The 8,212-nt window shown below is 44.8% G+C and overlaps 1 pseudogene; it reads right to left on the bottom strand.

Annotated features, from left to right (window-relative positions):
- Positions 1-293: 293 nt before the first annotated feature.
- On the bottom strand, positions 294-786 carry LOC100942366 (annotated as a pseudogene).
- Between the last annotated feature and the right edge of the window lie 7,426 nt (positions 787-8,212).

Genomic DNA, 8,212 nt, shown 5'->3' with positions numbered 1-8,212 from the left:
TGGGAGTGCAGAAGAGGGATGTTAGAGCAGTGTCAGAAAGACCCTATTGGGCCAGACAAGTTGGATGTCATTAATAATCATTGTTGGCTTCTAAATACCGGTAGCAAGATGATTTTTAATTTGTAATCTTAGGTAAATTATAAATAAATAAAAAAGGCCAGTAATCATACACTAAGATTAATAAACAGCACTTCAAAATTAACCACTTAAGGGCTGTATTTGCAGGAAGGTTTCACAAGGCAAGGCACCCAAACAACCAGGGATTCACAGGAGAGAAGCTATCAACATCTAATTCAAGATTTTTTCTTCCCACATCTGGCTTGCACAGCAGCTCTCATAGCCATTTCATAAAGCTCCCTCACTCTATTTTTGGTCTTTGCTGAACACTCCATGTACCCCAAAGCACCAATCCTGTTTGCCATATCTCTGCCTTCTTCAGGTTTTATGGGCTCCTATTCCATCTTGGCTAGCTCCCGCCTTGTATGCTCATTATTCCAAAGATCCTTCTTCTTCCCAACCGGGATGATGGGCACATTGGGGCAGAAATGCTCAACTTCTGGGGTCCATTTTTCTGGGATGTTTTCTAAACTATTAGGGCTGTTGATGGAGAAACACATCAGTAAAACATTGGTGTCTGGGTAGGAGAGGGGCCTCAGGCAGTCATGATCTTCCTGCCCAGCTGTGTTCCACAAATCCAATTCTACCTGCCTGCCATCCACCTCAATATCTGCCAGGTAGTTCTCAAACACTGTGAGTGCATAAATCTCTGCAGAATTGGGCCTTGCTGAAGACCAACAACTATCACCAATAATCACCTTCCCGATAGCTGCCATCACTTACAAATGCCTTGTAACATGCATGACCTGTGTAGAAGTTGTATCAAGGACCTTTAATTTCTGAAATGAAAGACTTAAGCAATGACTCCAAGTCCATCCTCTTCTTGCCTAGTACTCTTGTCCACCAGTCCTAAGCTCAAAGTGGAGAGCAGGGAGGTTGAGGAGTGAACTTGGACTAATGAGAGAGAACCCATGGAGGACTACAGTGGTGGGGGGCATGAATGAGTGAGGGTGGGGAGCGATATGGGAACCCTGAGCACCCAGCAGACTCAAGCCAGACACCATTACAGTCTGTGCACGTGAGTGCACTCAGCTCAACCACCTGAATCTTTGTATGTGTTCCTTGGTTGAGATTGCAGGTAATGAAAGGGGAAATATGCAAGTATTTACTCCATTTTTTCTGGTTGATTTAAAACAAATCAAAGTTGATTTAGGAACATTTGTGATGATCCAGGTAAGTACATAGATGTTCTGCAAGGGTTAGGATAAAGTTTTGACCCCTCTTGGAAGGAAGTAATGGTACTATTAGATCGAACTTTAAGTTTAAATGAAAAGAATGAAGTCTTAGATGAGGCTAGAAAGTGGGGCGATTTGTGGTTCATGTCTAATACTGATAGCAGTATGTCCTCTGAAGAAAGGGACATATACCCCATGGGAAGGCAAGCAGTTACCTTTGAGGATCCTGAATGGGACACTGAGAAACAAGGTAACTGATGGCATAAATATTTTTTTTTTTTTTTTTTTGCAGTTTTTGGCCAGGGCTGGGTTTGAACCTGCCACCTCTGGTATATGGTACCAGCGCCCTACTCACTGAGCCACAGGTGCCTCTCACATAAACATTTTCTAACATGTATCCTGGAAGGTTTTCATTGATCTAGGAAAAAGCCTATAAATTATTCTAAGTTGTCTATTTACCAGGAGCAAAATGGGAGTCCCTCAGTCTTTCTTGAGTGGCTTAGGAAGGCGGTGAGAAAACACATTAATTTGACACCTGATTCCTTAAAGGCCCAAACTATTTTAAAAGATAATTATATCATTCAGGGGGCCCCAGATATTAGGAAAAAAACTTCAGAAATTGGCTGTAGGCTCCAATCATAACCTGCAGAACTTTCTTAAAATGGCCACAGCAGCCTTTTATAATTGGAATCAGGAGGAGAAGAAAGAAAGAAGGCATTTTAAAAAAGGATGACAGCACTAGTAATGGTTAGGCAAGAAAAGTAAAAAGCAGAACTAAAAGAGTCTGTCCTAGCCACCCTGTGTAGACCTCAGCCAAGCCACAGGCCTTTCTATTGTCTGTGTGTTTCTCCCCTGACATACGCGGGCCTAGATTGTAATCTAGTAACTTCTTTGGGCTTCCATTGCCTTAGAGGGCAGGTGACCCGACCGGTCCGACTGGTCTCAAGGATGCGGGGTGAATCTGACCTTCCCCTTGAGCCCAGGACCTTGAGGATGATGTCATGTCTCACTCTTTATTTTATGACCCTCACTCTCTGTCTTATGACCCTCACATGCACTCCCACCCTGAAAAGTGGATAAAAGAGGGGCAAGGGATTGAGTTGGGGGGCTCGGTTTTGGGAAACACACTTAGTGTTCCGAGTACCCCCAGCCGAATAAATTCGCTTCCTCTAATCAACTGGTGCCTGGAGTCTTCTGTTGTGAGAGCTAACCTAGCTCCATTTTGTTGTTTACAGCACAAGCTCCATTCTTGGCTGTTTACAGCACAAGCCCCATTCCTGGCTGTTTACTGCATAAGTTCCATTCCTAGCCCTTCCACCCCAACCTCTGCCAGTGAAACCTGCAGGGCCACTCCCTGCTGCCTCTCCCCCACCCCAGGTTGCACAGCCACTAAGCCATAAACTGAGTCACCTTAGGCAAACAGCTGCTATAATAAACAATAAGTTTCTATTATCTTGAAATACAGGTAATCAGGCTGCACCAACTCTAGCCCCCGGTTAAGGGACCCCCTCACCCCTCACCTGTACCAATCCAAATTTACCTTTACTAGTGAAATCATCAACCACCAATGCAAATCCTCCTTTACTAATGAAATCACCAACCACCAATTAAAAGTGTATTCGTACCAGACCCTACCCTTCTTGCTTTCTGTACCTCATGAAAACTTGCTCTACCCTGGGTTCGGGGCTCTTCCTTGGCTTGCACGCCAGGAGAGACCAGACCCAGGTTTGAATAAACTTCGCCTCTTGCCTCTTACATCAGAGTGTGTCTCAGACTGTTTGCTGGGGCTATTTGGGAGTGTATTTTTGGGCATAACACTGTCTGTGTCGGTTTCCTGCTACAATGGCACTACAGGCAGGCACCATTCAGGAGCAGAGGGAAGCCAGAGGTCCTAAGAACAAGTACTTCCAACATGTCAGACTGGCCGCTTTAGGAGAAATTGTCCCAGGTAACAATGCCTGCAAGGCAAGCCATCAGGCTCCTGTCCAGAATGCAAGGGTGACCAATGGAGGGCAGTCTGTCCCCAGAGGCAAAGACCTCCAGGGCAGTGAGCCTGTCAATCCCCAAACTGGATTGTGGGTGCCCAGGGCAGTTTCTCATGGCTCCAGCTTATGTCATCAGCCCTTAATAACCCCAGTTCTGCTTCATAGTGGAGGTCCAGGAAATAGAATTTCTTCTGGACATTGGTGTTGTGAACCAGTGCGGCAAAGGGGAGTAAACCAAAGTGGAATTGGTGGGGGATGAGGAAAATATACAATAAGAAAAGACACAGAAACAAAGGATGGGATCAGAAGGACTGACTGAGATGATGGCTGCAGCCAGCACCAAAGCAAAAAAACAGCTTCATTTTATAGTATCTGTACAGGGTTCTCTACAGGGAAATAACATAAACAAAAGACATATTTTTGGTCTTACAATGTGATTAGAAACTGTAAATGATTCCAATAGAGACAAATCATCCTGTTAATGATTTCCACTCAACTTCATTAACATGAAAAAGAGAGAGGTCATGAGGATCTCTGCGTGGTTAACAAAACAAAGGAAAAACTATGTGACTTAGTTGTTTCTACTTTGTCAGCATATAAGAAGGAGAAAGAAGGGAGAGATCTCAAGGATCCCTGCATAGTTAACAAAGAAAGGGCTACATGATTTCTGGCAGAGGGAGCATGAAGAAAGGAATATGGCTGTTTTGGGAAGGGAGGAGAAACAGTTGGTGGCTCATTATCTGAATGTTCCCTAGGCTGTGAGAACCCTGTGTTATGCCCGAAATTCCCCCGAGACTCCCCAATAGACAGTCCGAGACACACTCCGATGTAAAAAGCAAGAGGTGAGATTTATTCAGACCCAGATATGGATAAAGATCCGGCTTGCAAGCCGAGGAAGAGCCCTGAACTCGGGGTAGAGCAAGTTTTTATGGGGTACAGAAAGCAAGAAGGGTAGGGTCTGTTATGAGTACACTCTTGATTGGTGGTTGGTGATTTCATTAGTAAAGGAGGATTTGCATTGGTGGTTGATGATTTCACTAGTAAAGGAGAATTTGGATTGGTATAGGTGAGGGGTGGGGGGTCTCTTAACCGGGGGCTAGAGTTGGTGCAGCCTGATTAGGTGACTGGAGGGAAATACCTGTATTTCAAGGTAATAGAAACTTATTGTTTATTATGGCAGCTGTTTGCCTAAGGTGACTCAATTAATGGCTCAGTGGCTGTGCAACCTGGGGTGGGGGAGTCACCAGGGAGTGGCCCTGCGGGCTAGGAGTTAAGAACAGAACTTATGCAGTAAACAGTATGTGCAAGGTATGCAGTAAACAACAAAATGGCCTTGGTCTGGCCCTTTCACCTGCCATCTAACAGCCTGCTATCTACATAATGGGTTGACCTTTTCTATACTCCTCTCTAAACCTCATCTTCTATTCCCCAAATCTGTAACTATACAGCATGTAGTTACCAATTTGGTAACCAATTTGGTAATGCCAATTACCAAATACTTCTCTCAAACTTTAAGGTGCAGTTGGGGGGACGGGCTGTTCTTTCACACCTTCCTAATCATGACTGAAAGTCCTATTCCCTTTTAGGAAGGGACATACTGAATAAAGCAGGGACCTCATTTATATGAATAAGAGACAAGAACCCATATTACTCCTTCCCTTATTACAGACAAATTAGAAATAGACTACCAAGGGACAGGTGGGAAGACCAAAATATACTCAATCACTGCAAATTAAGTTAAAAAAAAATCAACTGGCTATATGAATCAAAAACAATATTGTCTATAAGTGAGGCAAGAAAGTAAAAGCAGAACTAAAAGAATCTGTCTTAGCCGCCCTGTGTAGGCCTCGGCCAAACCGCAGGCATTTCTGTTGTCTGTATGTTTCTTCCTTGACATACACGGGGCCTAGATTGTAACCTAGTAACTTCCTTAGGTTTCTGTTGCCTTTGAGGGCAGGTGGTCCAACCGGTCTCAAGGACATGAGTGAATCTAACCTTCCCCCTTGAACCAGGGACCTTGAAAATGATGTCATGTTTCTCTCTGTTTTATGACCCTCATGTGCACTCCTGCCCTGAAAAGTGGATAAAAGAGAAGCAAGAGATTGAGTTGGGGGGCTCGGTTTGGGGAAACACACTGGTGTTCCGAGTACCCTTGGCCAGATAAACCCACTTCCTCTAATCAACTGGTGCCTGGAGTCTTCTGTCTGTGTCGGTTTCCTGCTACATTTCTTGGTTCTGAGAGAACCAGACTAGCTCCATTTTGTTGTTTACTGCTCAAGCCCCATTCCTAGCTGTTTACTGCATAAGCTCCATTCCTAGCCCTTCACCCCAACCTCTGCCAGTAAAACCTGCAGGGCCACTCCCTGCTGCCTCCCCCACCCCTGGTTCCACAGCCATTGTGAACCATAAACTGAGTCACCTTAGGCAAACAGCTGCCATAATAAACAATAAGTTTCTATTACCTTGAAATACAGGTATTTCCCTCCAGTCACCTAATCAGGCTGCACCAACTCTAGCCCCCGGTTAAGAGACCCCCCACCCCTCACCTATACCAATCCAAATTCTCCTTTACTAGTGAAATCATCAACCACCAATGCAAATCCTCCTTTACTAATGAAATCACCAACCACCAATCAAGAGTGTACTCATAACAGACCCTACCCTTCTTGCTTTCTGTACCCCATAAAAACTTGCTCTACCCAGAGTTCGGGGCTCTTCCTCGGCTTGCATGCCAGGAGAGACCAGGTTCGGGTTTGAATAAATCTCACCTCTTGCTTTTTACATCAAAGTGTGTCTCGGATTTGTCTGCTGGGGCCTTTTGGGAGAATTTCGGGCATAACAGTTCCCTGACAGGGAATTGAGGTTTGGTGGAAAAACTGTGCAGCCAGATTCTTTGGGTGGGGTTCTCCCCACCCTGCAGATCACCCCCCTCTGGGGAACTCCCGCTGGTCTGGCGACAGGATCCTCACAGCACTCCTAGGACAAATTCTCCCAGAGGAACATCTCATTGAGACCAAGCTGGCAAGGTCCCTGCAGCGGGTCACTGCGGAGGCTGAGCACCACAGAGGAAATGGTAACAGGTGGCGCCAGGATATCCAGAGTAAGGTAGGATCCTTTTGAAGCCCACTACAATTTTAGTGAAAGAGGAGCTTGATCACCTCCTTGGGCATTAGATCTCCAGCAGGTACACAGGGAGACATCTAAGGCAAGGTAGGATCCATTTGGGGCCCACTACAATTTTAGTGGAAGAGGAACTTGATCACCTCCTTGGGCATTAGATCACAGGCAGGTACACAGGGAGACATCTAAGGCAAGGTAGGATCCATTTGGTGCCCACCAAATTTAGCACCCATACTCAATTCAAGCACCACTCTGAGAATCCGAACATCGCTGCAAAAGCATGAGGAGTTTATTCAAGCTCAGAGCCTGGGCTGTCCCTTTAAGAGAAAGCGAGATCAGCCCTTAGAGACTATTTGAAAGTTCCTTAAATACCCCACCTGCCCTCCCTCCACCATTTCCGTACACCTCCCATCAATTCATTTTGCCTTCCTTGGATTGGTGGATATTCTGGGCAGTTGAGCTTGTTCAGTTGTGCAAGGGGCACAAGTCATGGGGCAGTAGTGAGGAGGAAACAGGATGTGATTTCCTAATGGCTCTGGTATGTGACTGCAAACAGGGAAGAGGGTTGAGGGGCAAAGAATATACCTTAAGCAGTAAACAACAAAATGGCGAAGTTTTTAAAATGGCGCCGGTTTGGTTCGCACATTCCCCCCTGTCTTTTGTTCCTAGGGCCAATCATGGCCCATGGGGGTCTTCCCTTGGGAGGGGGTTATATCTTGCTTCTGTTAGTGTTAGTATGGTTATGGCACTGGCTTGTTTTATAATAAAAGCAATTAGATTATTAATTATACATGGGGTGAGGGAAATAAAAAGTACAATAATAATAACTGGCCCAAGGAGAGGGAGGATAAAGGGTAACCATCCACCCAATTTCCCCCACCATCCACCCTGTATGAGGTCCTGCCTTCTTTTTTCTAGATCTTCCTGTAGAGTCTTAATCTTTCCTTGTACCAGACCTGATTTGTTGGTATAAAAGCAACATTCTTCTTTAAAGAAAACACATAGCCCTCCTCTTTCAGCTGTTAAAAGATCTAATCCTTGTCTATTTTGGAGAACTACTTTGGCTAGGGAGTCGATTTGTTCTTGGAGGTCTAATATAGTATCAGCCAGTTGTTCAATATCTTTAATGAACTGGAAAGATAGCTTATTGTATAGGTTTAATGAAGTTCCTAGACCCCCTAGCCCTGAGACTATTCCAGCTCTGATGCCTAATCCTGCTATTAAAGTGGCTAGATTGTATATGTTCTAATACAGCAATTGATAGAGGCTGATCTCCAGGAATTAATTGCAAAGAAGGAAAGGGTAATCGTATAATATAAACCCCGTTCCATAAAGGAGGTAACATAGTATATCCTGTGTCTCCACATAAGAATATAAAGGAGGAGTTGAGGGGGCAAAGTGCTCTAGTACTTATCCAAGTGTGATTCCATGAGCACCAACTAAAGAAGGCTCCTACTGACATGTTTCCCTGTCCTATTAAACATTGAATGGGATCTCAGATGTTCACAATTTCAACGTGTGGCATAGGATGCATGGGATAACACTCTTCTGGGGGGACATAATTATTGAAATTAAAAGAAATGGGTACAGCCATGGGCATTAAAAGTCCTGATCATAGGCACATCCAGCAATCTTGTGCCAAGGTGGGGTTAGCTATATTTAATAAGGCACGAGTGGTTTGTAAGAGGTGAAAAGTTGTAGCATCTAGTTGCAAGGGGCCTCTAGCTGCTGCAAGACTGAGGGGATGGTATAATTTAGGTGTCCATTTTTCCTGGAGACTTTTGACAACTGTGGAGACGGCTTGTTTTTGTGCCC

This window comes from Otolemur garnettii, unplaced genomic scaffold (assembly GCF_000181295.1).
Source record: "Otolemur garnettii isolate 467f Iridium unplaced genomic scaffold, OtoGar3 scaffold00282, whole genome shotgun sequence".
NCBI classification, from domain to species: Eukaryota; Metazoa; Chordata; class Mammalia; order Primates; family Galagidae; genus Otolemur; species Otolemur garnettii.
Note: the sequence above shows the minus strand (reverse complement) of the source record. Positions and strands in the feature narration are given on the sequence as shown.